We start from the raw sequence: 26,844 nt of genomic DNA on the forward strand, positions 1-26,844 counted from the left end.
GAAGCGTTTCTTCCCAGATGCAATCTTCACCAGAAGGCAGCGTAAATCATTAACATGTGCCTGAAATGCACACGTGGTCCAAATGACAAAAACAAACCTCCTGTCCTTTGCTAATAAGGGAAAGCAATATATTTTAGCTTAATTTTAATAGCTGTGGGATATGAAGCAAGGGAAGTATTTTAAGACGATTACGTTGCATGCTCTTTTATGTGGGCCGCTTTATGAATGCCATTTTCCCCTCACCTCTTTCCCACAAAGTATCGTGTTATGGGGAGCGATTATTCAGTAACTGGGTTTGTTGACATTGGCGACTAAATGGCCCATCTCTCAATATATAGTGAAAAGCAGCTGCCTGCAGAGATGACTGGGACTGGGATTATGGAAGCTAGAAATGGGGAAATCTCAGCTTCTCCCTCCATGCTGATTTTGGTTCAAGCATACCTTGTGGATACACATCAGTTTACCCCAGTGGCAAATAGCAGCTTCCAGCAGTGGGGAGCAGGGGACATGACATGGAACTGAAATGGTTAAATTCCAGCCTGGTTGAGGCAGCCACTTTCCGTAACGTCATGGTGGTAGCAATGGCATCCGGTCATGGAGTAAGAGGAGGTGGTCATGGAGATGGTGGCTGTGGAGACAGGTGGGGCCTGAACTACACCAACGCAGGTGCCAGGGACTGGGCTGAAGGGGACAAGATGGAGGAGGAATGGTGGAGATCACCAGAGAAGAGGAAGGCAGTACAGTGGTACCTTGGTTCTCAAACACATTGGTACTCAAACGCTTTGGTTCCCAAATGCTGAAAACCCAGAAGTAAGTGTTCTGGTTTTCCAACATTCTGATGCAGCTGATGCAGCTGTTGGCTATTGTTTCCGGGGGGCCTGCACCAATCAGAAGCTGCGCCTTGGTTTTCAAACATTTTGGAAGTCAAACGGACTTCCGGAACAGATTAAGTTTGGTGCTTTTGTTTTTGGTATTTATTTTGCGTTTTTGTTTTTGAGGCTTTTTTGGTTAATTTGTTTTTGTGTGGAACCAAGTTCAGCTCTGGAAATGGATAAAAGCCCCCCATCCAAACATTGACTATCATCAGTGCAGGTAAGAAAAAAAATATTTTTATTATCTACAATACCGTATTATTTATTTTATAGTATAGTACATTATTATTGTTTTCATTTTATGGATCAATGGTCTTGTTAGATAGTAAAAAATCATGTTAAATTGCTGTTTTAGGGGTTGTTTTTAAAAGTCTGGAATTTTTTTCCATTTTTTTTCCCTGGGCCTTCCCTTCTCTAGTTAAGAGACAGAGATGAAACAAGCCACATTTCAACATTTCAGTGTAGCATAGTATAGCACCATTAAAAAAAAAAAGGAGTATATGGATACATACCTTTTCAAATTAAGAGCAAGAGCATCAAGTGATACTGAGAACGATCCTAGAGTTCATCCCCAATGTATTTCTTATCAATAAAAAAAATGGTGTGCTGTGAGCAAACTTTTATTCTGAAAGTGTGGCCCACAGAATAAAACAGTTTGAGAACCACTGAGAACCAGTTTGAGACCTGCAAATGTATTATGAAGCAGCCTGTTTTTGTTGGTTAAAAGAATGAATTACATTGGATAATGCAGACATCCTGGACTTAGATGCTCATGACTTAAAATTTGAATGGAGGGGAGAGTGCTCTTGTGCTCAGATCCTGCTTGTGAGTTTTCCACAGGCATCTGGTTGGCCACTGTGAGAACAGGATGCTGGACTAGATGGGCAACTGGCCTGATCCAGACGTCTTATCTTATCTTCCTAAAATGTCATTGTTAAGACCAATTGCATAGGCCCTTCCCAAATGATTGGTGCTGATTTGGGGGAGGCTCTTCTGATTGGCTTTGCCCTCTAAGTTGCCATATTCAGATACAGTGGTACCTCAGGTTATATACGCTTCAGGTTACAGACTCTGCTAACCCAGAAATAGTGCTTCAGGTTAAGAACTTTGCTTCAGGATGAGAACAGAAATCGTGCTCCGGCGGTGTGGCAGCAGTAGGAGGCCCCATTAGCTAAAGTGGTGCTTCAGGTTAAGAAGAGTTTCAGGTTAAGTACGGACCTCCAGAACGAATTAAGTACTTAACCCGAGGTACCACTGTACTTAACGTGGCGGCACAAGATTTTCTCACTGGAAAGGAGTTGTCACACCACTTCAGGACATGCCATGTCCTTCTCAAAAATCTGGGGAACAATAAGTAACTCTCAGCATGGACATGCAGCAATTTGAGAATTTGGACAGTAAAAACAAATAAATGGCACAAATGTGCCTTTCTGTTGTGTCTAATGACTGGTGATTAATCCACCAATATGTTGGTTGTCAGCATAGTTAATATGACTATGTCTAATGGGATGCGTTAATATCATCATCTGAAGTATGCTTACAACAAGCTTTATGGTAGATTAATCACCAGTCATTAAAATCCACAGGAATACATATACACAGTTTCTGTCCAAGAAATAATTAATATCCAGATTTTCAGACTGCTGCATGTTTGTGCTGGAGAACGTGAAACAGTTGAATTCCAGCTTCAGAGAGGTGTTAGAGAGCCCCTCACAGAAAAAGTTGGCAACCTTATAGCACAGAGAAAATAAGTTTAAAAGGGTGCATGCAGCACCACATTAATGACCCTGAAGACTTAAGCAATACGTGGAAGTTCGCTCTGCTTGATTCAGATTTTATGTTAAAAGTGTGGGATAAATCATCTTCAAGTTGCTAACATGGCAACTCTATGGTTAAGACCACAGAGTAAGGTGTCCAGCCAGACTTAGCTAGGTCACATCCACCCACCTCCGGAGGAAGGGTTATCAAACCCTTTGTTCATTTCCATTTTCTTTTTGAACTGACTAGTCTAAACTGAATGCCCCAAGCTTAGATTGTGTAGCTTTAGCCTGCCATTTTTGTGTTTCTATACAGATAATTTGGAAACTAAGTTGTACGCCAGCTCCCTCGGCCAATAAAGCGAGATGAGCGCTGCAACCCCAGAGTCGGTCACGACCGGACCCAATGGTCAGGGGTCCCTTTACCTTTTAAATGAATATTGTAAAACAGATATATTTTTTTAAAAAAGAAATTATATACAAAAAGAAAATGAAAATGCAAGGTTCCAGTGGCGTAGCGTGGGGGGTGCGTGGGGGCCGGCCGCACCGGGCGCAACATCAGGGGGTTAGGGTTGGGGGCGCAAATCCACGGGTTAGGGGGCACAAATCCACGGGTTAGGGGGTGCAAATTACTTGCCTTGCCCCGGGTGCTGACAACCCACGCTACGCCACTGCAAGGTTCAGCAGAGCTACATACGAGAGAATAACTTGCAAGTATATCTTTAAGAAGCTGCTCTCATCCTTGATCCATGTGATAATTATCCTTGGAATCCCCAAAGACATCAGGTTATGTAGTTAACTCATCAACACGAGCCTTGTTCTACGACAGCTGCTGAGTCAGGACCGACTGCGATAGAGTTTCTGTTTACAAGCAAAATACAAAGTTGAAGGGACAGGGCAAAGACATCTCAGTTCATCTGCGATGTGGGGCGTTGGGTGGGACACACTGAGTTCTAAAATGTCTTTTAGCGGGACTTGAATTAGAAGTGTCATGTAGCTGACATAAGTTATTCATCTTCCAATTCCTTTTTTGGTAGGCACGACTGACGAGCGACTTGCAGCTATGTACCCTCTGCTATCTCAAAGAGATATATCTGCAGTATGTTAAGGGCACATCATATGGCAAAAAGTGAATTTAAAAGGCAATCCACGTGGTCAAAGGGAATGGCACATGTGATTAAACAGGGCTGAGACAATTCATTCAGTTTTAACGTTCATTTCAGGTTTAAGTTCTGAGGAAATGGGTCTTACAATGTCATTAAAATAAGAAAAGCCCTTTATGAAGCTAAAGATGTATGCTACTTTTTTTTAAAAAAAGAAGAAGATCTGGGAGATAATAATTAAAGTATTTAATAATAACATTGGAAGCCAAAGGAGCAGGATATGTTTTATAGTAACAAGGAGGAGCTTCTGTGATTCATGCATATTGGAAATAAATATAATTTTTAAAGCTCTGTTGGGAAATGATTTGATATTAATGTTTGTGGGATTAGCATTGTTTGGGTTTCTTAACATAGCTGTAAAGCATTGGTAATCTTCAAAAATTATAATTATGCTTGTCACAGAGAAAGTGGATGGAGGAATTTTTTTCTCTCACTCTCATAACATGAGAACTCAAAGACATTTAATGAAGCTGACTGTTGGAAGATTCTAGGCATTCTTCCAATTAGAACTCATTCGCCCAGGAGACAGTGATGCCACCAACCTGGATGGCTTAAAAAGAGAATTGGACAAAAGGATGCTGGAATATATGGTCCATTGGCATGATCCAGCAGCCTCTTCTTATGTACTTATGGTGAAATTGAAGTTTTTCAAAATGAGTGTCAGGAGATTGTCCCTCCATAGGATTTTTGAGCTATGGAGTTTGTAGAACTATGTATTCAAAGTCTTGGGAAAGGGACACAGGTGGCACTGTGGTCTAAACCACTGAGCCTCTTGGGCTTGTTGATCAGAAGGTCAGCTGTTCAAATCCCCGCGATGGGGTGAGCTCCCATTGCTCTGTCCCAGCTCCTGAAAACCTAGCAGTTCGAAAGCACACCAGTGCAAGTAGATAAATAGGTACCACTGCAGCAGGAAAGTAAATGCTGTTTCCATACATTCTGGTTTCCGTCGCGGTGTTCTGTTGTGCCAGAAGCGTTTTAGTCCTGCTGGCCACATGACCCAGAAAGCTGTCTGTGGACAAACGCTGGCTCCCTTGGCCTGAAAGCGAAATGAGCGCCGTAACCCCATAGTTGCCTTTGACTGGACTTAACCACCCAGGGGTCCTTTACCTTTTATTTTTACCTTTACCTTGGAACAGCATGAATCTAGAAGCAAGACAAAAACTGAACTTTGGGGCTGTCAGTGAGTACATGTATAGCCATGATTTATTTATTGAGGACTGCAATCTTATTCCTTTGCACTTTTTAAAATGAATCATTGCTGATTTTATCAATACACTGATCTTCTGAATTAGCTGATAGCATTTGATACAAATGGATTAAACACCGTTAACCTTTGATATTTCATTATACAGCCGGCACGCTTGAATTCTTCTCATCCCAACTTGTGGTTATTTTCTTCTCGGTGGCATGTGTTTTTGTTGCATTAGAAGCCCCACAAGCTGCACATGTTGTGCGTTTGCTTCTCTGTGTGTTTTTTGGTGTGGCATATTCGACGTTAGTAACATTGCAATCGCATAAGTCAAGTTCCAGCTCTTCTGCTGTGTACTCACTTGCTAACAATACTGGTGGGTTTGACGAAGCGATACCAAAATATCTCATGCCGTGGCCAGTTGCTATATGCGTGATTAGCAAGTTTTTGCTCAGCCAGCACAGCACACACAGGTGTGAGCAGTGCCTTCTGGGAAAGCTGTGACCTCATACTCTTATTTGGAGGCCCTCTGTGGTTGAAACTGAATCTCTCACCTGTTAGGTCCAGAATAGATGCATTGACCATTGCTACACTGTGCAGAGAGGGCATCTCAAATACTTTCCAGCCGATGAACATTTGGCCATATCTTCTGTGCATTTAGATGGGTGCAGTCCCTTTAAAGTTTCATGGCTTCTCTAACAGAGGTTTAGATTACATGCTATTTTGTCTTCCAAACAAGAAAGTGTCAGCAGACCAAACTTAAGTCACATGAGCAGCGGATCTTATTGACATTCAAGTGTTTTCTATACTACTGTCTAAGCATGAGACATAACAATTATGCATGGGATGAAGGCAAGTACCAGAAAGATAGTATTTCATTTGACAATATAACATCATTCTCCCCACCTGCTAATAATAATAATAATAATAATAATAATAATAATAATAATAATATATTTATACCCCACCCATCTGGCAGGGTTTCCCCAGCCACTCTGAGCGGCTCTCAACAGAATATTAAAAACATGATTAAACATCAAACATTAAAAACTTCCATAAACAGGGCTGCCTTCAGATGTCTGGTATTCAAAGAGATACTGACTCCAGTGCTGAAAGCAGAACATAGCCATTGTAGAAGAGATATGGAGCAGTACAGATATTCCACAAGTACTGTTGTGCTCATGTCCTACTTAATAATAATAATAATAATACCTTTATTGTCAATGTACAGGGGATATGAGTGGCGCTGTGGGTTAAACCACAGAGCCTAGGGCTTGCCGATCAGAAGGTCGGAGGTTCGAATCCCCGCGACGGGGTGAGCTCCCGTTGCTCAGTCCCTGCTCCTGCCAACCTAGCAGTTCGAAAGCACATCAAAGTGCAAGGAGATAAATAGGTACCGCTCCAGCAGGAAGGTAAACGGCGTTTCCGTGCACTGCTCTGGTTCGTCAGAAGCAGCTTAGTCATGCTGGCCACATGACCCAGAAGCTGTACGCCGGCTCCCTTGGCCAATAAAGCGAGATGAGCGTCACAACCCCAGAATCATTTACGACTGGACCTAACAGTCAGGGGTACCTTTACCTTTACCTTTGTCAATGTACAAGCTGTGTACAATGAAATTAACCGAGCCTCCCCCCCCAAACACTCAATCTCATTGTCACACAACACACCAACCCCGAAAGTGAGTTGCACTATATTATTTTCCGTTCAGCAGCCTAACAGCCTATGGATAGAAACTGCTTTTTAGCCTGTTGGTACAACTTATACTTCTATATCTCCTGCCCGAGAGCAGAAGATTAAAGAGGTGCTGGCCGGGGTGTGAATCGTCCCTGAGAATTTTTCTCGCTCTCCTAAGGCATCGATCCCTTGCAATGTCATCTAGTGGGCTCAGGGGACAGCCCATGATATCATGTGCTGTGTTCACCACCCTCTGTAGAGACTAATCTTAAACCGCACCCACTTGACTAGGTTTCCTCAGCCACTCTGGGTGGCAGCTTCCAGCATATACAAAAACATAGTAAAACATCAAGCATTAAAAACCTCCATATACATGACTACACATTCAGGTGTCTTCTAAAGATTGTATTTATCTACTTGACATCTGATGGGAGGGTGTTCCACAGGCTGGGCGCCTCTACCAAGAAGGCCCTCTGCCTGGTTCCCTGTAGCTTCATGTCTCGCAGTGAGGGAACTGCCAGAAGGTCCACGGTGGTGGACGTCAGTGTCCGGGCAGAATGATGGGGGTGGAGATGCTCCTTCAGGTCTACAGGGCTGAGGCTGTTTAGGGCTTTAAAGGTCAGCACCAACACTCTGAATTGTGCTCGGAAACGTACTGGGAGCCAATGTAGGTCTTTCAGGACCGGTTTTATATGGTCCCAGTGACTGCTCCCTGTTACTATAGGCACCATGAGCTTCCCATACGCATCTGGTTGGCCACTGTGAGAAAAAGATGCTGGACAAGATAGGCCAATGACGCGATCCAGAAGGTTCCTGATGTGATGCACTCCCTTTATTATAGGCCAAATTTGATTTATTTCCAGCAAAACTGGTGTGTTTTGTTAACTAAACCTGAACAGAAAAAGAAGATAGGGCAATAGGAAACGTCGGTAAGAGAAAGCCCAGTTTTTTGCTAAAAGCTGTGCACTTGAAAAAGTAACATTTCATCGGCGTGATCCATATATTATTCAAGGAAGTTCCTGGCAGAATACACAAGCTTCTTTTACAAGTCACTGAAGCTCATTAACTCTCCTCGCACACACTTGCCATCTGCCTGCACTTATGAGATATTATTGCCAATGTGCCTCATAGTCTGTGACAACCCTCAGTCTGTAGATGAAAACGAAGTGGGACCTTATGCCATCTAATTTCTCTGAAACAAGTTGGCATCTTCTGATTCTTCTTCAAATGCCCTGTAGGGGGGAAAAAACCTAACATTTTCTAACGTTAATGGCAAGCAAAAAATTTGTTTGTTTGTTTGTTTTCTTTATTTAGAAGGACACTTAACCACAGGAACAGCCCAAGACTGGTGGCATCCCCTCCCATATATATATATATTCTGTTTTACAACTTAGAATACTCATTTAAACATCCTTAAACTATCAATGACTTCCCATCTTCTCTTTCCATGGTTCATTTTGCATATCATGTATTCCTGCATATTTTACATAAACTAAACCATTCGGTATTCCATTATTGCATCCATCAAAACTTACTTACACCACTGAATTTACCTTAATACTGCCAAACATCCCCTCCGAATTCTGCATACAGAAACCAACTGGGCTTGCAGATGCATCTTACTTTACGTATAGCATCCTCTGCCACATCTGAGGCAGCACATTAGAAGGTCATGTGGCAACAGAGGGAAATGGCTGGGGCGGTCAGAATTGCTTCTGCTGGCCCTGAGAGTCCGCCAGCTGAGGCAGTTTCTTCACTCTACCCAATGGTAGGGCCAGCCTTGCTTCAGCAAAATGAAACATTCATTTGAGTGTGTTCCCATGGACATTTCTTGGTTTCTCTGATTTCAAATAAATCCTTTCAATACACATTGGAATACTGCAAATGTAAGGGGGAATGTTAGCTTACGGAGAAACACAGCTCAGGTGTTCAATCTGGCCTCCAGAGACTTCAACTTAGGCTCCCAGTATCCTACCCTCCAACATTTCTCTGATGAAAACTGGGACGTCCTAGTCCATCATCATCCTAATTTTATTATTTATACTCTGCCCATCTGTCTGGGTTGCCCCAGCCACTCTGGACGGCTTCCAATACATATAAAGGTAAAGGTAAAGGAACCCCTGACCATTAGGTCCAGTCGTGACCGACTCTGGGGTTGCGGCGCTCATCTCGCTTTATTGGTCAAGGGAGCCGGCGTAAAGCTTCCAGGTCATGTGGCCAGCATGACTAAGCCGCTTCTGGCGAACCAGAGCAGCGCACGGAAACGCCGTTTACCTTCCTGCTGGAGTGGTACCTATTTATCTACTTGCACTTTGACGTGCTTTCGAACTGCTAGGTTGGCAGGAGCAGGGACTGAGCAACGGGAGCTCACCCCGTCGCGGGGATTCGAACCGCCAACCTTCTGATCAGCAAGTCCTAGGTTCTGTGGTTTAACCCACAGTGCCACCCGCGTCCCTTTCCAACACATATAAAAACATAATAAAACATTAAACATTGAAAAACTTCCCGATACATGACTACTTTCAGATGTCTTCTAAAGATTGTATAGTTACTTCTCTCCTTGGCTTGGAGGTTGCATAATTCCATAATTCCAAATGCCGATTCCCTCTGCCTAAAAGCGAGATGAGCACCACAACCCCATAGTCACCTTTGACTGGACTTAACCATGCAGGGGTCCTTTACCTTTTTACCTATTATGCTTCCTGTATTCTTAGGCTATCTATTCTTATGCTATATTCTTATGTCTTTATTGTTATGCTCTGTAAATTATGTTCTTAATGTTGTATACCACTCTGAGATATTTGGATAAATGGCAGTATATAAGTGGAAAGAATAAGTGCTATTCTTCTAGAAAATAAGGTGCTGGAACTCACTTGTTATCTGAGAATGGCAATGGTGCCCACCTGAGAGGTGCCAGAACCCACATCATCATCATCATCATCATCATCATCATCATCATAATATATTCACATGACAATAATGAGTTTCTTCTTTTCATCAGCAATGGATCTGTTCTGCAGAACAGGAGCTTATAAGGCAGGCCTTCTGAAAAGTCAACAGGTCCATCTGTGAACCAGCAAATAAATTGATTCAATTCTGTATCATCTCCAGGAAATTTGCCCGCGAGGTCAGCTGGGGAGACGCTGTCATTTAGCCAGCACCAGGCACTGCATGCGAGTGAGCCTTCGCATAGTGACCTTTCCTCCATCCCGAGCACTGAACATTCTTTCCACAGTCTGGTACGTGTGACTGCATGGTTAACTCTGTGACAGCGCGAGAACATTAAGTGGGTGTCAGTGACTAATGATAACTTGTCTTCAGGCTTTTATTTTCGTGAGTCCTGTTCTGTGCATACACGTTAACAGCTGTAAGCCTGTCTGGTTAATGTTGTCGCTGCGGCACTTTGTTTGTGGGCTTGCTTCTTCTTCATCATCTTTGGCAATCACTCACACCTGAGTAAGATGAACACTGTCTTAACAGTGAGTCCGTAAGTGACTGTGGAGGCCGATTCTGGATCCACATGTCCTTCCACAGTGGAGACAGAGGTTTCCAGGCAGGAGTTGATCACAGTGAGGGTTTGCCAAACGTGCCTCCCTCTTAAAACATTTCTTCCTTTCGTCCTGATTTTGAACATCTTTAAAGTCCATGACACCTTTGGTAAAGGCTGTTCTCCAACTGGAGCGCTCGCAGGCCAGTGTTTCCCATTTGTTGGTGTTTATACTATATTTTTTTTAGATTTGCCTTGAGAGAGTCCTTCAACCTCTTTTGTTGACCACCAGTATTACGCTTTCCATTTTTAAGTTTGGAATAGAGTAGTTGCTTGGAAGATGATAATCAGGCATCCATACGACATGACCAGTCCAACGAAGTTGATGTTGAAGAATCATTGCTTTGACACTGGTGATTTTTGCTTCTTCCAGTGATGATCCAGCGAGTGAATGCGGATTTGCAGTACTCTTATCACTTGCATGATCCTTCTGAAGGTTTGAGTTTCATTTGTCCAATCTAGTCAACATTACCAGGAAGCACATTCATGGCCAGATGCAACCAATCGGTTGCTAAAATTGTAATGGCAACAATGCACAAAGGCATAGGGAAACTGGTAAAAGTGTGTCCTGTCTGTGCCGTGTATTGCGGTGCAGGAATTTGGGCCAAAGAATACAAAATAAAATAGGTATGTTGCTACTTCACCTCCCAGCTGATCTTCTTTCTTTAAGGAGCTATCAGATTGATAGAACTCTTGATCAGTAAAAATATAAAGAAGCTGCGAGAGCCATGCCATGACTGCCCAAATCTTGATTTAGAGGACATATTGCTCAGCTCGGAGTTTCTGCAGAGCTGGGAAATGGAGCTGGAAGCTGCAGCTAAAGAGACTATGAAGTGCACCAAGCCAAAAGTATTGCTCCATTTACTAGGCAAGGTTGCCAGACGTCTAATATTTATATTAAGCCTGTCTCACACAGAAACATCATGCCTGGCATTTGGAGAGAGGTCAGCGCCCTGTGCAGATTCTCTCAAAGTGTTTTACAATCGTAGATCCTCATGGAAGGAAGTATGTGTCAGGAGTACGTGCAGCAGCCAGGCCCTGTAACTGGTAGGGCCTCGCAGGATTGGGGCCTTCCTGAGTTTGGCCTGGAAAGGCAAACAACAGACGGCCAGACAGAAAGAGTTAATCAAGTTCTGGAACAATATCTCCACTGCTTCCTGAGCTACCATCAGGACGACTGGTTGGATCTGCTGCCATTGGCCGAGTTTGCCTACAACAACACCTGCCATGCCTCCACGGAGCAGAGCCCCTTCTATGCCAACCTCGGGTACCACCCGTGCCACCACCCCTGCACACTGGCAGCGTCTATCATGCCTTCTGCCAATGGTCGGGTCTCCCAAATTCAGGAGGCACAAGCCGACCTGGTACAGCACCTAGAGAGAGCCAAGGCCAATTATAAGGTGCAGTTTGGTCAAACTCATGCTGGTAGATTCGAGAACACTATCCAACCATCTCGTCCTCTGTTGTCCCCTTCTCCTTGTGCCCTCCATCTTTCCGAACATCAGGGTCTTTTCCAGGGAGTCTTCTCTTTTCATGAGGTGGCCAAAGTATTGGAGCCTCAGCTTCACGATCTGTCCCTCCAGTGAGCACTCAGGGCTGATTTCCTTAAGAATGGATAGGTTTGATCCTCTAGGGACTCTCAAGAGTCTCCTCCAGCACCATAATTCAAAAGTATCAATTCTTTGGCGATCAGTCTTCTTTATGGTCCAGCTCTCACTTCCATACATCACTACTGGGAAAACCATAGCTTTAACTATACGGACCTTTGTTGGCAAGGTGATGTCTCTGATGAAAATAGGAAGGCCATATTCTAGTATTAGTATTAGTACAGTGGTACCTTGGTTCTCAAATTTAATCCGTTCCGGGAGTCTGTTCAACTCACAAAATGGTTTGAAAACCAAGGTGCAGCTTCGGACGTTCGGCTTCCAAAAAACATTCATAAACCGGAACACTCACTTCCGGGTTTGTGACATTCGGGAGCCGATTTTTTCGACTATCAAAGTAGCACTGTATTAGTATTAGTATTAGTATTTAATATTAGTATTATTTTATTTATGCACCGCTCATCTGGCTGGGTTGCCATCCACTCTGGGCAGCTTCCAACATATATAAAAAACATAAAAAGACATTAAACATTTTAAAACTTCCTTATACAGAGCTGCCTTCAGATGTCTTTGAAATGTTATATGGTTACTTATCTCATTGAAACTCTGATATCTCCATACCCTCCAACATTTCTCCAATGAAAATAGGGATGTCCTAAAGAGAAGGGGGGATGCGGGTGGCACTGTGGGTAAAACCTCAGTGCCTAGGACTTGCCGATCGTCAGGTCGGCGGTTCGAATCCCCGCGGCGGGGTGCGCTCCCGTTGCTCGGTCCCAGTGCCTGCCAACCTTGCAGTTCGAAAGCACCCCCGGGTGCAAGTAAATAAATAGGGACCGCTTACTAGCGGGAAGGTAAACGGCGTTTCCGTGTGCTGCGCTGGCTCACCAGATGCAGCTTGTCACACTGGCCACGTGACCTGGAAGTGTCTTCGGACAGCGCTGGCCCCCGGCCTCTTAAGCGAGATGGGCGCGCAACCCCAGAGTCGTACACGACTGGTCCATACGGGCAGGGGTACTTTTACCTTTACCTTTACCTTTAAAGAGAAGGGGGACATTCTGGGATCAAACCAGAAACCGGGACTGTTTCTGTCAATCCAGGACGTTTCCTGGAATATACGGACACTTGGAGGGTCTGTTCTTGCCGATAGTACAGGCCTGAAAGAAGCATGATAGCATCAGTTTACTCCTGCAGTAACTTTAGCAGCAAAATCCTTCTCTTTTGGCCACACTGCCAATAAATTTGTAATTTACTCCCATGTCTCACCTTCTGAGCTGAAACACTTTCATACTGGCATAAACGAATCCTGTTTGAGAGGGTAGAGGTGAATGCACTATAAGTTTCAATTATATGTGTGTTCGTTAAAAGAGTCCCACACTATAATTAGTTACATAACTTTTATGGGAGGTGCTAGATTGCCCTAGATCAACCGGAATCAAGTTATATGAGGGAAAAGGTCTAAGCCAGTTGACTACAAGTCCCCTGAGATGTTTTTAATGATGTTCATGTGCAGCCTGTCCTTAGGCAGAATTCTTCTAATTCCTTCTTTATCTTTTTTTGTTATCTATTGTCTGCAGCACTTTGTCTGAGACACTTGGCCCAGCAGGGTTATTTATCCTATGGTTACATGCCTCTCGATACTTTCCTCAGCTGAATGTGTCTGTACGGCACAGAATGTGCCCAAATAATTGCTTCCAAATTGGTTTGTCTCGTACATTTCTCCATGGCAATCTAAATATTCATAATTGAAGTCTTTATTTTGTTTTTGTTTTTTTGAGACACAACAAAAAACATGGCTGTGCTTCTTTATCTGTGGTTTCACTGCAACTTACGTCATTATGTTCATTAGAGAATATCACTTGCATCATTACATATCTATTTTGTTCTAAAGAAGGCCAAAATTACAGAGGAGCCTCTGCCCAGTTTCAGGATTGCTAGGTTCCAATATAAATCTTTGTGATTTCCCCCCACTCTTTGGTCTTCTCAGCTTGTATGAAGAGAGGCTGTGACCCTTCCATTTGCTCTAGCCACCAATAAATACTTGGGGGTGAGGGTCTGGCTAATAGAAGTACATTAAAGGCTGTGGAGTAAAACAAGAACAATAATGGCAGCTAGGGCTTTTCCCCCTGGGGGGTTCTCAAGGGTATAAAGCAGTGCTTTTTGGAGGGTGGGGAGCGCAGAGATACACATACCCCTAAACATTTTGTGAATCTAAGTTTGGCCACATTGAGGGACAGTATTTCAATATGAGTAGGAAAATGAGAGTACCTCTAAACATATTTTAGGGGGGAAAGCACTGGTATAAAGCACCGGCAACTTTTTATTTCAAATGTTAAAAGCGTGGCACTTACTGTAAAAACTTCATGGTGAGTACCGGCACCATTTTTCCTAAAAAGAAGCACTGATAATAGTTAACATAGAAACTGATGTAGTAATAATAAATTGTGTCCTCCCTAAAAGAGGGCACGTGTGGCGGTGAGACCTGGAGACCGACCTCCTGGTTGTGGGTCTATTGAATAGCCACAACACCCGATTGGTAGGTCTCTCATTGCTGGATGTTATCTGGCTAATGGGGTGCAGTCTAAACGGATCGAGGGACCTATATATACCCATGCACATGACCCAGAGCTTCCTCTTTTGGCTTGTGCATCGGAACACCTGCCCACCTCTTCCTAATTTTAGGGCATTTTGTGATTGACCTTGCTATGCCGTCGTGTGTCGTCTGTCGTTGGGACAGGGGCACGGCAGGAATTTCCCCCACTTGGCTGATTGGCTGTTGCCATTTGGGTTTCGCCTGCCGCATAGCAAATCATCACAACTTGTAAGGTTGCGGACAGGGATTGGTTCATGTGATAGGAATGGGAGAACGGTCTTGCCATCCCTATGTGAAGGGTATTCCGTTGAAGGAATCCAAGGACTCAACTTGGATTGGTCAACCTCCGAGAGGGAGTTGTGCCCGTGCCTGAGTCCAGAGGAGCATCTGGGGAGAGAACAGTGTCTCTTACCAGGCTTTTCACCTGCCTCAGGTGTTCACCCTAGGCTGACCTATGCTGGTGCCCTGGGTCAGCACTGCCTGCAAGGGTGGAGGGAGCTAGTTGAACCAGAGCCTATGCAACCACTCACTTTTCCGTAATCAATAAAGTTGTGGCCTAAATTCTGCCCAAAACCAAAACTAAAATTTGAGTCAAATGTGTCTTTATTTAAGGGGGAGGTCTCTGGGTCTGAACACCCAATATAATAATAATAATAATAATAATAATAATAATAATAATAATAATAATAGTAGTAGTAGTAGTAGTAGTAGTTTTATATGTCGCCCATCTGACTGGGTTTCCCCAGTCACTTTGGGCAGCTCCCAACAAAAATAAATAAATAGCAAAAACACAAACATTAAAAACCTCCCTGAACAGGGCTGCCTTCAGAGGTCTTTTTAAAACCACACATCTATCGGGAGGGCACTGAACAGGCAAGACTACCGAAAAGGCTCTCTGCCTGGTTCCCTGTAACCTCACCTCTCACAACAAGGGAACCACCAGAAGGCCCTTGGCCCTCGGAGCTGGAAGGAAGGAATGAGAGAAGGCCCCTTTTTCGCATGTGGCTACACTGTCATAAAAGATAAATAAATAGCTAATTATATTCAAGCTCCCACATGAATCACGCTGTAGTAAGGGAACACTGTGATTCCACGCAATGGCTTGGTATGGAGACATAATGTTCGTGCTGCTCTGCTATTATACGTCAAACTCACATGCACTTTTGAAAGTTAATACCTAATTTGGTAAACACCTGCTGACAGATTGCCTTGGTTCTGCTCCTAAGACATTAGTACAGCTCGCTGTAGGAATTTGCCTGTTTGTTTGTTTGATTTGTTTCTACTAAGATCGCTCTTGTATGCGGAGCTATTGCACAGGTAGCTTAGCAAAACCAGAGTACCTCACTGCGGGCGACAATGAAGTATGCAACATGTTCTGCTCTTTTTTTCATGGTTTGCATTTGTGCCTGCAGAATTGCAGGCTTGTCAATGTAAGAAGATGGAATTATTGGTGTGCTTTTGAAAGTCCACAGTGAAGATAGCCCACATATCTGACTCAAAGTCGTAGTCAGGAAGCAAAACTATTCGCTGCATTATTAGTTTATCATTCATCTATTGCCTTTTAAATTTGTATACTGCCCTTGTTAAGTTGTGGGTGAACATATCAGACGACACAGCGATTCTTCAAACAGCTCTTCTTTATTCAGAGGCCACAACAGAACTGAACTGAAGGGCTCAGTCAGCCTGCTTATATAGAGCTCCAGTACAAAGTTACTGTAGCAACTTTGTATAACTATCCAATCACTGAACATCACTTTCGATCCTTCATTTGCATAACTATCTACAGTATCCCCCTGCTGGCCCAGGGTGAGAACTTCAGTACATAACAGCCCTATTCCCACAGGTCTCGGGGCAATTACAACATAAAATTACAAAATACATAATAAAAACAAAAGCAACCCAATAAACCACCCCCTTCTCCAACACATCTAAAAAAGGCATCAGATGTCAATCAGCCAAAGACCTGGTTGAAGAGAAACGTTTTTTGCCTGGTGCCTAAAGGTGTACAGTGGTACCTTGGTTCTCAAACTTAATCCTTTCCCAAAGTCCGTTCCAAAGCCAAAGTGTTCCAAAACCAAGGTGCGGTTTCACATAAAAAGTAATGCAAAATGGATTAAGCCGTTCCAGACTTTTAAAAACAACCCCTAAAACAGAGACCATTGATCCATAAAATGAAAACAATAATCAATGTACTGTAGTATAAAATAAATAAGACAGTATTGTAGATGATAAAAATAAAAATATATATTTTTTCTTACCTGCACTGATGACAGTCATTGTTTGGATGGGGGGCTTTTATCCATTTCCACAGTCACACAATCAATCCGTAGCTGAACTGAGTTCCACACAGTCACAAAAACAAATTAACCCAAAAACCCAAAAAAACAAAACAAACGCAAATGTTCAAAAACCAGAACACTTACTTCCAGGTTTTCAATGTTTGGGAACCAAGGCGTTTGAGTACCAAGTCGTTTGAGAACAAAGGTACCACTGTACAACCTTTAGAAGACTTCTGAAAGCAGCCCTGTATAGGGAAGTGGGTTTTTTATGTTTAATGTTTAATGTTTAATTATGCTTTTATATATGTTGGAAGCTGCCCAGAGTGGCTTGGGCAACCCAGTGAGATGGGTAGGGTATAATAATAATGATAATAATAATAATAATACAGAACGTCCCTATTTTCATCAGAGAAATGTTGGTGGGTATTACATTAAGGAGACTCACAAGAAAAAGAGGCTGGGATCAAGTAGTTAAAACATTAGAAAAACCAATTTTTTTTTTCTTAAATAAATGTTTCGGGATACAGTGGTATCTCTGGTTAAGTACTTAATTCGTTCTGGAGGTCCGTTCTTAACCTGAAACTGTTCTTAACCTGAAGCAGCACATTAGCTAATGGGGTCTCCTGCTGCCGCCGCGCCACCGGAGCACGATTTCTGTTCTCATCCTGAAGCAAAGTTCTTAACCTGAAGCACTATTTCTGGGTTAGCGGAGTCTGTAACCTGAAGCGTATGTAACCAGAAGTGTAGGTAACCTGAGGTACCACTGTACTCTCATTTTGACTCAAGAAAATCTCCATTTTATAGTTCAAATCGGGGAAAATAAATATAGTAAATGGGAAAAAGTACAAAGATTCACAAAATGTTTAGGGGTATGCGTCCCCCCAGAAAAAAAACAACTGCAAAAACCCATGGTTATTATTCAAGAGCAGAATATCTGAATTAGCTATTTAGGAACAGGGAGAGAAGTTTGGCTTTGTACAATTTCTTGCCCCAGCACTATTCACCCCATAATTAGTTGTGGCAGGTAGGTGACCCGTGGTTTCTGGTGTTGCCTGGACTGAGAAAGGAAGAGGGTTCATTTACATTTCACCTTCATTTCTTAGCCTGCTCTCCGTCTTATAGGGTATATTCTCTCCCCCCCCCCACCGCCCCAATTAACCTTGCATGCCATGCGGTTCCTTCTCCTGAAAAGTATGAAAGCATTACAAGGTTAATATGGAAATGTAGGTTAAAAATGTTCCGTGTCACCAGGAAGCGGTGGAATTACTTGGCTGCTACCAAGGGAGAAGACAGTGGGTTTCAGGGGCAATGGAACGCTGAATTTCCCGTTGTATCACAATTATGGAAACAAATGCACTGTGATAAGCAGAGATTTAGAAATGTGCTCCTAATTATGGCACTTCATCAGAAGCTGCAATGTTTAAAGGCATATAAAGGCCTTTTGAGCAAAAGCACTCTCATTCAGTTGCGTTGTTTGTAATGAACTTTAGAGATATATATCAAATCTATATAGAGCAGAGACATCACCTTGCCAACAAAGGTCTGTATAGTTAAAGCTATGGTTTTCCCTTCTTTAAATTTTTCCAGATTTAAAGAAGGGGCTATTGGAAACTCAAGGCAGTAGAAACATAAGATGATTGGACCCCACTGAACTTGAAGCATGGGAAGCCCCAACAAAAATTTATAATTTGGCAAAATATTTGGACTTTATGTATTTGTATAATTTGGAATATTTAATGTGACCTGACTGGATTGTTAAAAGGGAAAGCTTAATAATAATATATATATATATATATATAGCTATGGTTTTCCCAGTAGTGATGTATGTGGTTTTCCCAGTAGTGATGTATGGAAGTGAGAGCTGGACCATAAAGAAGGCTGATCGCCAAAGAATTGATGCTTTTGAATTATGGTGCTGGAGCAGACTCTTGAGAGTCCCATGGACTGCAAGAAGATCAAACCTGTCCATTCTGAAGGAAATTAGCCCTGAGTGCTCACTGGAAGGACAGATCCTGAAGCTGAGACTCCAATATTTTGGCCACCTCATGAGAAGAGAAGACTCCCTGGAAAAGACCCTGATGTTGGGAAAGATTGAGGGCACAAGGAGAAGGGGACGACAGAGGACCAGATGGTTGGACAGTGTTCTCGAAGCTACGAACATGAGTTTGACCAAACTGCGAGAGGCAGTGGAAGACAGAAGTGCCTGGCGTGCTCTGGTCCATGGGGTCACGAAGAGTCGGACATGACTAAACGACGACAACAACAAGCAAATCTATTTGCAAAAACTTCACACATATTTTCACAGCTGTCTTTGCAGCAGTTCTGTAAGGCTGGCCAGTGCTATTCCATGCCCTCAAACTTTTCTCCGTGCATCCTCCACGAGAGGTCCATAGGGTGACAACACGAGAACGGGCCTTTTCTGCCTCCCATTTCTGGGATGCTCTCCGCAGGGAGGTTTGCCTGGTGCCTTTATTATACAGTGGTATCTTGCTTCTCAAACACCTTAGTTCCCAAACGCTGAAAACCCAGAAATAAGTGTTCCGGTTTTCAAACGTTTTTCGGAAGCCGAATGTCCAATGCGGTTGTTGGCTATTGTTTCTGGGGCGCCTGCACCAATCAGAAGCTGCGCTTTGGTTTTCAAGCATTTCGAAAGTCAAACGGACTTTCAGAATAGATTAAGTTTGGCATTTTTGTTTTTGCTATTTATTTTGCATTTTTGTTTTTGAAGCTTTTTCGGCTCATTTGTTTTTGTGACTGTGTGGAACCCAGTTCAGCTACAGATTGATTGATTGAGTGAGTGAGTGAGTGAGTGAGTGAGTGACTTCAGAAATGGATAAAAGCCCCCCATCCAAACAATGACTATCATCAGTGAAGATAAGAAAAAAAATTACTTTATCATCTACAATATTGTCTTATTTATTTTATAGTACAGTACATTGATTATTGTTTTCATTTTATGGATCAATGGTACCACTGTATCACCTCAGCTTGGGGGTCGTATAACTCCATACCCTTCAACATTTCTCCAATGAAAATAGAGACGTCCTAAGGAAAAGTGGGGAAAGGAAAAGGGACGCGGGTGGCGCTGTAGGTTAAACCACAGAGCCTAGGACTTGCCGATCAGAAGGTCGGCGGTTCGAATCCCTGTGGCGGGGTGAGCTCCCGTTGCTCGGTCCCAGCTCCTGCCCACCTAGCAGTTCGAAAGCATGTCAAAGTGCAAGTAGATAAATAGGTACCGCTCCAGCGGGAAGGTAAACTGCGTTTCCATGTGCTGCTCTGGTTTGCTAGAAGCGGCTTAGTCATGCTGACCACATGACCCGGAAGCTGTCTGCGGACAAACACCGGCTCCCTCGGCCTATAGAGCGAGATGAGCGCGCAACCCTAGAGTCGGTCACAACTGGACCTAATGGTCAGGGATCCCTTTACTTTTACCTTTAACGAAAAGTGGGACTGTCCGGCATCAAATCAGAAGCTGGGACGACTTCTGTAAATCTGGCATTATCCCTGGAGAAATAGGGACACTTGGAGGGTCTGCAGTGTTAAGGAACAGAGAAGCAGCAACCTCAGTCTCTGAACAAGCTTTACAAATCTCTTTCCAAAATCCATGGGTTTTAATGGAGCTGGCTTGTATCCTAAAACTGCAAATTCTAACCAAACATGCTTGGAAGGAAATGGCATTAAAATCAGTGATACTTCTAATTAAATGAGTCTATGATGGCACTGAATAACCTCAGCCAGAACCCATTTTCTATTATGCATACGGTTTAACAGAGGATTCCTCTGTGTGTGTGTGTGTGTGTGTGTGTGTGTGTGTGTGTGTGTGTGTGTGTGTGTCTGTCTTCTGGCAAAGACAGAAGTGGCATCAATCTAGCGAGTGACATTTCCCCTAAACAGCAGTACAAAGCTTTAAGAAAATTCCAAAATCAGCATTTCCAATTTATTCAAATTTTAGCAGCCTTCCCCGAAGAGGCTTCACTTAAAACATACATGACAGAATTAGATTGCAAAAAAAAAAAAAAACCCAATATGAATGCATGGGGAACTGAAATTGTTTTGGGGTAAAAAGTAGCTGTAAGATGGCCATTGCTGGGTACCAGAGTAGGAAAACATAAATAAAACAAATGGACTCATGTTGATAGTAAAATCTGGTCCTGTGTCACTTTTTTCTAGCCTCCAAAAGATTTTAGGAAGTACAGCAGTACCTCGGGTTAAGTACTTAATTCGTTCTGGAAGACTGTACTTAACCTGAAACTGTTCTTAACCTGAAGCACCACTTTAGCTAATGGGGCCTCCTGCTGCTGCCGTGCCACCGGAGCATGATATCTGTTCTCATCCTGAAGCAAAGTTCTTAATCTGAGGTAATATTTCTGGGTTAGCGGAGTCTGTAACCTGAAGCGTATGTAACCTGAAGCGTATGTAACCCGAGGTACCACTGTAATAAGTATTTTTTTTTAACTGAACCTAGGTTAGAAACCCATGTGGCCCAGGTACAAAAGCAAGTTATCCTCTAAATAAATCTTACTTTTCTACAACCGCTGTGCAGTTTCCGTACAAAAATATGCCATCTTAAGGTTCTTCATGGCTTTCTGGTTCCCATAAGTGTGGGATGTAATTCCAGCCTGCATGTGACTGATGTACTTAATTCAGTTCCTCGGATTTTGTGTTGCATGTGCGTTGCTGGGAGCCATGGGACTAGGGAAAAAATGCATATGTTCCTTCACATAAACCCCTTCTGTCTAAGGCAGTATTCCTTCAGTGTGCATTTGCTGTGCAGTCTAGCATAATTATGCCCAGAGCAGGCCTTAGGGTCAAATGATCAAATTCCCCCATTTTCAAAGTACTCAAGAAATTTGGGGCACCACTGCTCAGAATGCCAGTGGCACATCTGTCTGTCCTGATGCCCATCTCTCCCCCCCAAAAAAAAGGTTATTGGGAGACGATGATTAGTTGCTTTACTCATGGAAGCAAACCAAAGTGCCACCACATAAACGCTAAAACCGGTAACTTTTAGTGCCCAAATTCCAACAGAACAGAAAAGATTGTTTATGTATGCGACCACGGCTGCGTGGATGTTATTGGCCCAGAGATGGAAAGAAGATAAAGTCCCTGCCAGAGAACTTTATCAAGTTGATGGATTATGCCAAAATAGCCAAAATGACTGGAAGAATCAGAAATCAGGAATACCAAAATTTTAATAAGGAATGGGGAAATTTTATAATTGATCTTAAAAACCATTGTAAACAGTAAAAAACGTTAGTAGTATTGGAATATCACTTGTAGTTTAAGGGTGGATTCTGAGCACAATGGAGATGTAAAAGATTTGGATTACAATGGTTCCTCGGGTTACAAACACCTCGGGTTACAAACACTTTGGGTTACAGACTCCGCTAACCTGGAAGTAGTACCTCGGGTTTATAACTTTACCTCAGGATGAGAACAGAAATTATGTGGCGGCAGTGGGAGGCCCCATTAGCTAAAGTGGTACCTCAGGTTAAGAACGGTTTCAGGTTAAGAACAGACCTCCAGAACGAATTAAGTTCACCCTACTCCCTGCCTTGGACCCCGCTTCAGCTTTGAAGGACAGCCTACTGACCCTTGACCCCTAACCCTAACCCCTGACCCCTGACCATTGACCCTCAACCCCTGACCCTTGACCCTTGACCCCTAACCAACGGAAGTTCCCAGCATACTGTACTGGAATGTAAACTGACATGTGACACACAACAATTCCACATGCCTGTTCCTATTCTGGGCAACGGCACCAAGCCTACTTGGTTCTTCATCATCACCTTACTGTGCCACTTGTCTTTATTTTTATTTATTTGCTGGTGGAGATTTTGGTGAGGCGGCACCCTCTGATAGATGGCCCTTCAGAACAGTTCCACAGCTGCTTTGGTATATAGTCAGCATAACTACCTACAGCCAGTAACCATTCTGACCTTTTCGTTCTAAGCAAGAAAAGACGTTACATTCCTCACAATTATGATGATGGTTCTAATATTCAGTAGGAAAACAGGCAGTTGGTGGATTGCCTTGTGACAGCTCTATCTTCAGCTATTCCGTTTTTCCTCTCTCGTTTCTTCTTCTTTTTATTTTAACAAAGTAATAATAATAATAAATAAATGAAAATGTGCACCCCGCCCCCAAGACCATTCCACTGTAACTATCTAGCCTCCCCAAATTCCAACACCTCTTGTGAAGCTTTCCATTTTAGTGATACAGATTCTACAAATTCCTCTCTCGTTTCTGGTGGCTATGTACAATAAGCAGTTTCTCTACCAATATATAATCCTCCTTCCACCTGCCTTCATAAGGCACTTCGCATAATGCGGTCTTCAACAGAGAGTCTCTTGAAACACCGTGTGCACCATTTAAGGCTTAACAACATTAGACCCTGGCAATTATTCCTCACGGAAACCGCTGGTAATATTAATCTTCCCCTCATGCTGTTCTTCCAGACAATGCAATGTTTTCCCTATAAAATGAACAAAATGTTCTTCTCGAACATGGCATTCACTAGACCCTTCACGCCTCTTGAAATTCTATTTACTAAGTTCTCCATGTACCTATAAAATAAGTATAGGCTGGCTTTAAATTGTCTGTATGCCTGACCTGCATTATTTCCATATAATTACTAGCCTCTTCAATACCGCAAGCTTCCGGGCATGGCAAAATTTCTCTCTCATTCTTTACTACTGGTATAGAGTTGGCAAGGTCCGTGTTAATATTAATAGTTATTATTAGTATTTCAAAAGCACACGATGTATATTATCTTAATAATCCTTTCAGCTTTATGGATGGGAGGATAAAGAGCAGGGGACAGGGGGGCAGTTTATGTAGACAAGAGAGGAAATGTAATTGCGGTCTTTGTGTTTCACACATCTTGCTATCCAGACAACATGAAAGACAACATGATGTTTTCCAGATGTTGTGGCCTCTGAACTCTAGCCAGCGTGGTCAATGATAAGGGATGGTGGGCATTGGAGTCCACAAGATTCATCATGTGCCGATTTCCAGAATTTCAATTTGAATTTCTGAAAAGCCACTTCCAACCTCGGGAGGAGGTCGTGTTGCGGGCTTCATGCCCCCAACACACGCGTGGAGGCTGGCTTCCAGCCCCTGTGTGATCTGGGGAATCCTGGCTGGCCCAGGGGGTGTGGCCTGCCTCATTTAAGGCAAGCGCGACCGAGGATCTCCCTCTTTGCCCGCTTACCTGCTTTGGTTTCCCGCCCGCCCTTCAAGGTTCCCCTTCTGACCTTGCTATGGACTTTGGTTGGTCGCCATTAAGGGGCCTGGTAGGAATTTTTTCCACTTGGCAAATTGGCACCGGCCATTTGGTTTTTCGCCTACATCATAGCAAATCATCACAACTTTCTCGGTTTTGGTGGTTAGGCATTGGTATGGGTATTGTTATGTCGATGTGGGGGGGGGAGCGCTATCACCTCCCCCGGATATTGGAGGATAGTCCAGTAAAGGATTCCGGGGGGCATGGCCTTGTCTGAAGCCTATGGAGGTCAGGTCCTAAAGCACGCCCCCGAGCGGTGACCCCGGGGGAGTGCCTAGTTGATGTGCATCAGCAGGGCTCCCCCTGCTGGTGTTAACCCTTCCCAGTCTTCAAGCAAACAGGCTGACGCTGGATAGTCGGATAGTACCAATGCCTAAGCCAATACCGCTCTTACCTGTAACTAATAAGGTTGTGGCCAATTTTAGCCTATTAACCTAAAATAACAACATCATGTGTCTTTATTCCTACTGGTGGGAGGTGGGAACTCACCGCGCAAGTTATTTTGGACTCACAGCTGTCCAGGGAGGCATAGGTCAATTCTGTGTCCAGGGCAGCTGTCACCAGCTCCATCTGGTATGCAGGCTGATTCCCTACCTGCCCACAGACTGTCTCACCAGAGTGGTGCATGCTCTGGTTATTTCCCACTTCAACTACTGCAATGCACTCTACGTGGGGCTACCTTTGAAGGTGAACCAGAAACTACAACTAATCCAGAATGCAGCAGCTAGACTGGTCAATGAGAATGGCCGCCAAGACCATATAACACCGGTCCTGAAAGACCTACATTGGCTCCCAGTATGTTTCCAAGCACAATTCAAAGTGTTGGTGCTGACCTTTAAATCCCTAAACGGCCTCAGCCCAGTATACCTGAAGGAGTGTCTCCACACTGAGGTCCAGCTCCGAGGTCCTTCTGGCAGTTCCCTCACTGCGAGAAGTGAGGTTACAGGGAACTAGGCAGAGGACCCTCTTGGTGGTGGCACCCGCCCTGTGGAATGGCCTCCCATCAGATGTCCAGGAAATAAACAAGTATCTGACTTTTAGAAGACATCTGAAGGCAGCCCTGTTTAGGGAAGTTTTTTAAGTTTGATGTTTTATCGTGTTTTTAATATTCTGTTGGGAGCTGACTAGAGTGGCTGGAGAAACCCAGCCAGAGTTTGGATTTGATATCCCACTTTATCACTACCCAAAGGAGTCTCAAAGCAGCTAACATTCTCCTTTCCCTTCCTCCCCCACAACAAACACTCTGTGAAGTGAGTGAGGTTGAGAGACTTCAAAGAAGTGTGACTAGCCCAAGGTCTCCCAGCAGCTGCATGTGGAGGAGCGGGGAAGTAAACCTGGTTCACCAGATTACGAGACTACAGTTTATTTCTCCCAACTCGATTGCTCCTTTTGGATTAGCATCTCTAGACCAGTGTTTCCCAACCTTGTGCCTCCAGATGTTTTTGGCCTACAACTCCCATCATCCCTAGCTAGCAAGACCAGTGGTCAGGGATGATGGGAATTGTAGTTCAAAAACAGCTGGAGGCACAAGGTTGGGAAACACTGCTCTAGACTGATAGGTGTCGTAGTATGAAAAGGAACTATGACATGCTGCCACTGAGAAAACATCAGCCATTCACTCTTAGACATCAACATGCAGTTCTGCGGACAAAAGGGATGTTGTCTGTTTGCCATAACTGCACTGAAAACCACCGGTGGCAGCCATCCTACATGAGGAATGAACAAAGCCCCTCCAACATCATTGCCCCTTATTATGGTAGTGTAACCCTCTGAAATGTAGACCTCTGTGAGATGCTTTGGGGCCCTAGGAGCTGCTGAAGGGTTTTCTTGTGGTGCAGGTTCTTAGGATGTTCTAGGAAAGCTTCTGAGTTACACACAAAGTTAGAGCTTGAAGATCAGGGAGAGGAAAGAGGCTGAGGATCCCACACAGAGAGGGAATAAAAAGGACTACCCATGAAGTTAGGGGGTATGAGAACAGCAGCAACCTACCGCCCAGAAATGGCATTTGTCCGGCAACAACTCCACAGCCGGGTTGTGACAGAAATGAAGGCTAGAACCATGTCCAGGATACTTCTGAGAATGTTCTAATCTGATGAGGTGTCCTCTAGTTGTTTCTGGACTATATTTCCTATTATCCTGGAACGCTGACCCTGCTGACTGGGGCTGATGGGAGTTGGAGTCCAACAGCGTCTATAGGGCACCATGTTGGCTACCCCTGTTCTAAGCCCTCACCTGCGGACAACAGCTTTATTGACCTCCAACCTCTTATTTTGAAGTTTAGAGCAGTATTTCCCAAATGTGAGTCTGCAGCTATTTTTTTGGACCACAAGTCACATCATCCCTAGCTAGCAAGAACAGTGGTCAAGGATGATGGGAATTGTAGTCTGAAAACAGCTTGGAGACCCATGTTTGGGAAACACTGGTTTAGAGACTTATCTGTGTACTCAGTTGAGTTCCTCTGCTCGATTCACCCTCCTTTCCCACAATGGGAGGACTTGTGGGCTGGAAGCACACACTAATTGGGGTCACTGTTTTTATCCCCCCCCCCCAATCCATCTCAGTACTATTTTTGGCTGTGGTCCTGCTGAGCCAGAGCAAGGATTTCCGCTTCTGCAACAGGACTCCCCCTTTCCTTTCCCTTCACCCCCTAAATCTGTCCTAGGGGTTTCTTCCATCCCCTAGAGCAGATTTTGGGAGGGCAATGGGCAAGGAGACAGCAGACGTCTCATTGTGCAAGTCGAAACATTTGCACTGATGGGATGCATTCATTAAATACCATTCAGGCTGCTCATGTGGAAAGTGGGGTTTACCATAACAAAAATGCACCGGCACCCTGAACCTTAGTACAACATTCTGCCACCTTGCAATAACTTTTGCTCCAAGC

This window comes from Podarcis melisellensis (assembly GCF_964234715.1).
Source record: "Podarcis melisellensis genome assembly, chromosome: 10".
Classification (NCBI taxonomy): Eukaryota; Metazoa; Chordata; class Lepidosauria; order Squamata; family Lacertidae; genus Podarcis; species Podarcis melisellensis.